Source organism: Myodes glareolus, chromosome 3 (genome assembly GCF_982192425.1).
Source record: "Myodes glareolus chromosome 3, mMyoGla1.1, whole genome shotgun sequence".
Classification (NCBI taxonomy): domain Eukaryota; kingdom Metazoa; phylum Chordata; class Mammalia; order Rodentia; family Cricetidae; genus Myodes; species Myodes glareolus.
This window is the reverse complement of record NC_142028.1, coordinates 59,377,816-59,385,734: the sequence shown is the minus strand read 5'-3', so window position 1 is coordinate 59,385,734 and position 7,919 is coordinate 59,377,816.

Below are 7,919 nucleotides of genomic sequence, written 5' to 3'. Positions count from 1 at the left end.
TTCTTAAGTGCAGTGCTTATTTGGATGTTTGGTCTATTTTGTTAATAAAGTTGTTTTCTCTTCATCATATTTATATTTATAGATATTGTTTATATATAACCCTTCCCCCCACCCAAGCTGGGTATTGTGCATGCTAGGCAAGTGAGTACTTACCTCTGAGCTTCAGCCTCAGTCCTTGGACAACAGTCCTTTATTGGATATGTGTAACATGAAGGCCGGCCTTCATGTTACGCATATGGCGTCTGCAAATATTTTCTGTCGTGATCAGTGCTGTTTAAATTTTCTCTAGAGTTTTGTAATTTTGCACTCTATGCTTCCATCTATAAATCTATAATCTTTTTTGAATTCGCCTTTATGACAAGCTTGAGTCCTGTGCAGAGTCACTGTTTGGCACTTGCCCGCCCAACATGACTTTCATACTTTCTCCATCATAACACCTTTGCCCCTCTGTGAATGGATGGTTGACAGCATTCTGTGGGTTTAGCTATGGGTTCTCGGTTGTGTTTCATTGATGTGTTGGCTTGTCCTTCACCATGGCCACAGAGACTTGATGTTACCTGTGATACAGTATGTCTTAAGTCTAGGGGTGTCTCCAAGCTTTGTTCTTCTGTCATTTTTCAGAAGTGGGAATTGAGATACCAAGATGTTAAGTTGTTTGCCCAGAGTCATGCAGCCTGCCGTCTTTCTTAGGGCTGGTGGGAATGCAGGCTGACTCAGCACTCGAGAAAGCATTACAGCTCAAGTCATTGGGCTACAAAGCGTGCATCTGGGACCTAGATTAAAACAGGAAATGAAAGGGGAGGGAAAAGGGAGTAAGATATCTTGATCATCAGCTTGACGGGATTTCAGATGATCGTGGAAACAAACTTCTGGGCATGAATATGAGCGATTCTGTAGAGAGGATAATTGGTCAGGCCCACCCTGGATATGAGGGACACCGTCCCTTGTGCTGAGGTCTCGGACCACATGTGGAGAGAAAGTGCACACCAGGACTTGTGCTGCTCCTCCCTGACTGTGGGCCCCGTGTGGCAAACTCTTTTCATTCTCTTGCTAAAAACAGGAGTTTCATGACTTCCTGCCATTGTAGGTGAGCGTTCCTCCTTTAATATGTCAGGTATTTGAAGTTTTCCTTTTGTTGTTTGTATGTGTATGTCAGGCATTTGAAAAAGTAACTTCTACAGGAGATAACAAGAGAATGCCAGGCTCCACTATGTCACACAAAGTCACTAATGGTGGTGAGTAGGGTTGTGCCACAGTGGCCACTTAAGTGGCAGCTAATTCCCCCAGGAAACAAGGGTCTCTTTTCCCAGTGAAATGCGACAATTTGTGTGTACTAGAATGTGTAGCTCCTACCCAACCACAGCAATGAACCAGACAGGAAACCAGCCCCGCCTGTGGGAAGAGAGACCCCAGACCCAGTCAGCATAATGCGTGGTGTATTTGGTATTGACAAGGGCTATGGGACAATGAAGGGGGAGTCTGACTGAAGAGATGGCTTTTGAACAAAACACTGAAGGAAGTGAAAGAGGAGCCATGCAGATGTCTGGAAGGAAAGTCTAAGCAAAGGTCCTGGGGTAGGTACGTGCTTGCAGCAATGACCCAATCAAGGATTTGCCAGGTCTCAGGGGACTAGGATGAAAAGTTAGGGGGCACTGAGGAGAAAGGTGAGTCCTAAGGGAGCAACAGCCTTGGGGGAGGGGTTTGGGGTCCTGGAAGGACTTTGGTTCTTACTCCAGGGAGGAGGAGCCACAGAGGTACTGAGCAAGGTAAGACCACAGTCAGTGTAGTTTTCACAGGGTCCCTGCAGCTGCTGGCAAGAATAGTGTCTGGCCCAAGATGGACGCTGGGAAAGTGTGAATATGTTTTAGGGATCAAGCTGAGATTTCTTAACCAACCACCTGTGGGTGGCAGGGGAAAAGGTGGCAGGAACCTTCCAGAGTTTGTGGAGAAGGTTCTAGAGTCCTAAAAGGAGCATGGGATGCCAGGAACTAGGGCTTGTGTACCTTTGAGAGAAACCTCTGTCCCCCCATAGAGATTGTGCTAGTCTATGGGTCCCAATCCAACCTGTTACCTCTGCTGGTAAAGAAGGCAGAAGGGGTGGGGGAGAGGAAAATCTCTCTATCCAAGGTGTTTGCTGGTGAGGAGAGGCACTGGAGTGTCTGTATCCTGAAGAGAAGGTGTCAGCAATAGTCACACACCCATAAGAGCCAGGTGCAGCCTAGGTCCTAGAGCTCCTCAGGCCAAGATCTAGGGCTGGATGGAGAATTCACACCTTACTGGTATGCTAAAGAGATGTCTTCAGCCGCCAGATGTAAGTGCCTTCCTTGAGTTGAAATACATAGGCCTAGAGAAGAGATACCTTTGCACACTCTCCCCGGCCTCCTGTTGTATCAAACATAGTCTCACTCTGTGGATGCCACTCTGCCTGGAACCCCACCTTGACCTATGCCATCTCCCCTCTTAGCCAAGGGAGAGCAGATCTGCTGAGCCTTCTGAAGCAACATTGTTGGGATGGAATTCAGCATGTTGCTTTGTGCCCTCCCTAACCTCCAATGACCTTGAATTCCTGGAGTCACGGTAAAGACAGACTGTCTCTTCAGTACACCTGAATTGAAAATAGGCACTTGATGTCTGCTGCCGTCTCTCAGTCCCTTCCCTAAGCACAGTGACAGCGTTTGGCTCTGTGGACTCGACTCTGAGCACCCACCAAGCTCCCAGTGTACCACCTTATCTGACCCTTCTTAGTGGGCATGGAACATAGGAACCAGGAAGGCCCTCATTTTACCTATGACAAAACAGAGACAAGAGGTCAGCTCAGCTCAGTTGGTGAGTGGATAACTGGTCCAGGGTGTGTCCGCCCCCATGACAGTGGACGCCAGCCTGGATCCAAGGCCCATGAAAGGATCCCCTAGGACTAAAGGGCAGAAAGAGAATGGATAAAGGGATCTCAGAGCTATGCAGGAGCTCATTCACATGGCCAGTGCCTTTCCGGGCCTCATGCCCATCCTGCTAGGAATGAAGCTGACTCCCAGACATTGGCCCTCCCTTCTCCCCCAGGGAGCTTTACACAGTCAGCCACCATTGCCGACATGAGGAAGGTAAGGCTTTTCTGAGTGTCCTGCTGCTGCTGACCTGGACCACAGCTCTCTGTGCCAGGCACCGTTCTTAGCTCTCTCTGCAGTTACTGGCTGGCTCATGCTTCCTAACAGCACAAAGCTGTGGGTGTTTTACCATCCCCACGGCCAAGCATAGAGAAGCAGAAAACCCCTGCGGCCACTCAGTAGAGCTGCAATAGGACTAGAAGTCAAGCCCAGAGACTCTGACTGCACATGTGCCCAAACCCACTGGCCCGGCCTGTGTGGACAGAGGGGCCAACATCTCCATACTCTTCTAAGTCATGGCCACATTGGCAGGAGTCTGGAAGACCCCTCTGGGCACATGCATCTAACCTGTGTTGCTGGCCCTGAACAGTTTCCCAAGTAGATGGGCATGCCATTGTGTGCATATCCCTAATGACAAGGCTTTCATACTCTCCTGGCTGCCTGTGTCTACTTCAAAGGAACCACCTTCCCCTCTGTGGATGCAGAAACTGGCACATCCTCAGTGCTGACCACTCGCTACTCCCAGACAGTATCTCAGATCCCCAAGGCTATTATCCCACAGCTGCCTGTCCTCTGCACTGGGTCCCTAGTTCTGCGGTTGTGACCCAAAGGCCTCTGAGGCTGCTTGGGTGACTGAAGACTGCCACAGCCACCTGTGTGCTTTTAGGGCTGTTGTGTGTGGTGGCTCTAGCCTCTCCACATGTATTAGTCTGGGTTCTCTAGAGAAACCGAAAACTAATAGAATATATTTGTTATTATATATAGGACTTAGAGTGCCTTACAGGTTTTGGTCCAACTATTCCAACAATGGCTGTCTCCTGTAGGAAGTTCAAGAATCCAGTAGTTTTTCAGTCCATGAAGCTGAATTTCTAAGCAGGTCTTTAGTATACACTAGAACCCAGAAGAAATTGGATCTAATAGTAGTGAAGGAATGAACTTGCAGTGAGAGTGAGGGCATGCAAGCAAAGGCCGAGTGCTTCCTTCTTCCACGTCCTTTACACGGGCTGCCACCAGAGAGTGATGCCCAGATTGAAGGTGGGTCTTCCCGCCTCAAAAGATCCAGACTCAGGGTGGGCCTTGCCTGAGCCTTCAGATCCCTTCATCAACACTAAGCCAAGGGATATCAGGTATCTCTGGCTCCTTTCCAGCAGCCACCTTTTGACAAATGCTTCAGCCAACTATTCGAACAAACTTTGACACCTGTTTTTAAACAGTGCTATATAGACATATTTATTCTGGTTATAGATCTAAAGGCAGCTATGATATGCCGTGAGGTGCATCAGTGTTGCCACGTCTGGCATCTCCTTCAGGGAAAGTCACCGCTGGTTTAGCAAACGATGGATTACTTTCCACAGGCAAAGGAGGAAAAGGCGATACTTCAGGTGTTGGGGGTGTGGGTGTAATTTTCTGCTAAGGGTAGAGAGATTTCTTCCTCAGGTGAGAGAAACCCTTGAAAGTCTGAGGGTTCAAAGTTCTCAGTGCTAGGGCTCTTCCATAGGTCTCCCTCTTGCCATAGGATCCCATTCCTAACTAATGAATGCCTTTAATTGTCCCTATTCTCCAAGGCTAGGACATGAATTTCCGTTACAATTCATCCAATTCATTCCTCTTGTAATGAAGGCTTCAGTTTGATTTTCCACAACTTGAGCTCGATGGCTGCTGGAAAGAAGCTATTTTTCCAGAGCACACTAAGAAACCTTTAGACGGTTTATGTGAACCCAGAGCCACACAGTCTTATCACTGAGTTCGTTGCTGCCCCTCACCATATTCTGAAATGCTAGAAGTTAGCCAATTTTATCACAGAGCTCATTCTTTAACTTGGTCAGTTTATCCAGAGTTGCTAGGAGCAACCCGCCAATCTCGTCATTTTCCTCGCTTATTTTTCCACAAATTCTCAAAAGTTTAGTATACAGAGTCACCAAATCTGTAGCCTCTCATGACTGGTGAATTAGCATAATCAAACGCATTTGTCTCTTTCTGTTTGTAAAATAGTTCACGCCATAGGCTCTCAGTGCTCTTCAAGCTTCTAGGAGGGGCCTCAGTGACTGTTGGCTTCAGCAGTAACTGTAGGCCTCAGTAACAGGAAAGCCTGTTCCAGACACTTAAAGAGAGTCATCCTTATTCTTCTATTGTCTTTCACCATTCCTAGCACCAAAATCTGTATTTAGTCTAGGTTCTCTGAAGAAACAGAACTGATAGAATGTGTGTGTGTGTGTGTGTGTGTGTGTGTAATTTTCAACTATTTCAACAATGACTGTCTCCTGATAGAAAGCTCAGTAATGCAGTAGTTTCTCAGTCCATGAAGTTGGATATCTCTGCTAGTCTTCAAGTATATGCTATAATCTTAGAAAAAAAAAGTAGGCTCTAATACCAGTGAATGACTTGCCAGTGAGAGTAAGGGTGAGCAGGCAAAGATCAAGTGTTCCGTCTTCCATGCCTTTATATAGACTGCCAGCTGAGGTGTGGGCCAGACTCAGGATGGGTCTTCCACCTCAAAAGATTCAATCAAGAAAATTCCTTCACAGGTGGACCCAGAAGTTTGGGTTTTAGTTAATTCCAGATGTAGAAAAGTTGACAACCAAGAATAGCTATCACAGCACCTTTGCCCTTGCAATGAGGCCAGTCTGGTACACTGTTTCCAGGGTCTGGCCCTTTTAAATTTAGCTGCAGGAAAAAGCAGTTTGTGCAGGCCTGGAACTCGCAGACAATCAGCAACAGGAAAAAGTCATCCAAGGGGAGTGCTCAATGAATTATGGAGGCATTGTTCCCGAGCCCAAGGAGCCAGCGTTGCTGCCCTGAGCTCAGTGGCCTGAACCCAGCAGGCTCAACACTGCTGCTTGTGTCAGAACAACACAATGTGGGGAGCCAGAGACAAGAAAGAAAAAAAGAAAAAAACACTAGAGGGAGAAAAATCCTGGAAATTCCCTGTGTCTAGGGACAGAAGAGCCTTTCTAGAAAATCGACAGCCAGGGAAAGGCGGCTTCACTCTAGGGTGGGGGCCTGCTGGAACAAGAGGAAGTTGCAAGCGATATTTTGAGATATTTTCAGTCTAGTGTGATGTCGATTGATTTTCCAAAACACGGGTACCTCCTGGGGTAGGGAGAGCTGAAGTTGAACTGGGGCTGACCAGAGGTGGGGCAGGGTGCAGGACCAGCCTGGACATAAACAGGAGCTGACCCAGTTGGAGAGTTCCAGTGCTGTAGATGGCGGGTTTGCAGCCCCCGGGGAAACAGACTTGTGTTTCAGACCTCACCTGGATGGGAGAACCACAGGTGAAACTGGGGTTCTCTGCTCAGAAAGCCTGAAGCATGTTCGGCTCACCTCCCTCTCCTGGGGGTGCTCTCCATTACACAACCAGTCCTGCTTCTGCACAGCGGATGGGAAAGGTAACCATGTTTCTGGAGAAGATCCAACTGTGAACAGAGCAAGCAAAGGCTGCCCTGGTGGAACAAACACTGAGGGACTTGCTGTGTAAAAGGAATAGCATGTACAGCATGTTGGGTATGAAGGGCACCACGAGAGAAGAAAGCAGAGAGCAGGCTAAGGATGTTTCGGCGCAAACGATCAGGAGGATGTGGCCCCCCCCACCTTGGCACCTGCCCTCCTGCCTTGTGTCACAGCCTCTGTGCTTCTGGCATCTCCTTGCTCCAGGCTAAGCAAGACCAAGCTCCTAAGGGCAGCCCTATCACCCTTCTCCAGGGGCCCAGAGTTGCGCGCTTGCCCAAAAGCAGGTAAACCAACCACTTTACACCCTTCTTATGGAATGCACATACAGGTCCCTTAATAGCTGTCTTAGCAGTTGTATGCCATCGTCTCCTAAAGTCACCAACCTAATGTCATTTATAGTTAACCACATTGATCAACCACCCTATCTCCTTTATCTAGGACAATGTGAACTCACAAACCCAAGAGCTAGAATCTGAATTTGTTTCTACGGTTTCTTCCTGTGGCATTCTATCCACAAAGCTGACAGATGTCGTTTCCATACAGAGGTAAACCTCACATAAGAAAATGAGTTAATATTTACAACACACAGAGAAATTGGTAATAAAATGCAAAACAAAAATAAAGGGCACATGGTCAAAGAATATGATTAGGCCACTCATTGACACATAAATGTAAATGGCTAATAAGCACACAAAAGATGAGGGCCTCCCAGGCAGTCATGGAAATGCAAATTAAAAGAACAATAGAATGCCATTTTCTCACATCAGATTGGAGAAAATATGAAATATTGATGACATCCCATATCAGCAAGGAGTGGGGCAGCAAGCAGTCTTGACACTGCTGTTGGAGTGAGCTACACAATCTTTGGGAACAGCCATCTGTATTAAAGTTTAAAATGTTGTGTGCCCTTTGATCCTGCAATTCTGTTTTGGAGATGTGACTCTGCAAAGCCATCTCCCGGCACAGAAGAAGCTTTGATGGCAAAACCAAAGGGAATGCAAATGCGGACGGTAGAGCGGCGGTGATGGGGCTCCTGCGTCGGCACTGATGAACCTGGGCGAGTTTCTAGAGCATGCTAGGGCTCTAACGGTTTCTGCAGGGCCTGCTCATCTTGAAAGTCTTTCCCTTCACCATGTGTCTGTGGCGTGCAAGCGTATTTGTAGGTGCATCGCCATTTGTATGGGCACATGGGTAGTTGTGCATGTACGTATGCGTGAGTTTGTGTGGAAGCCAGAGGCTAAGATTGGTGTCTTCCCCAGTCACTATCTACCTTTTGTTTACTGAGGCAATCTTTGAACAGACCCAAAGCTTGCTGAATTTGGCTAGTCTAGCTAGCCAGCTTACAGTGCAGAGCCTTTGTCTCTGCCTCCC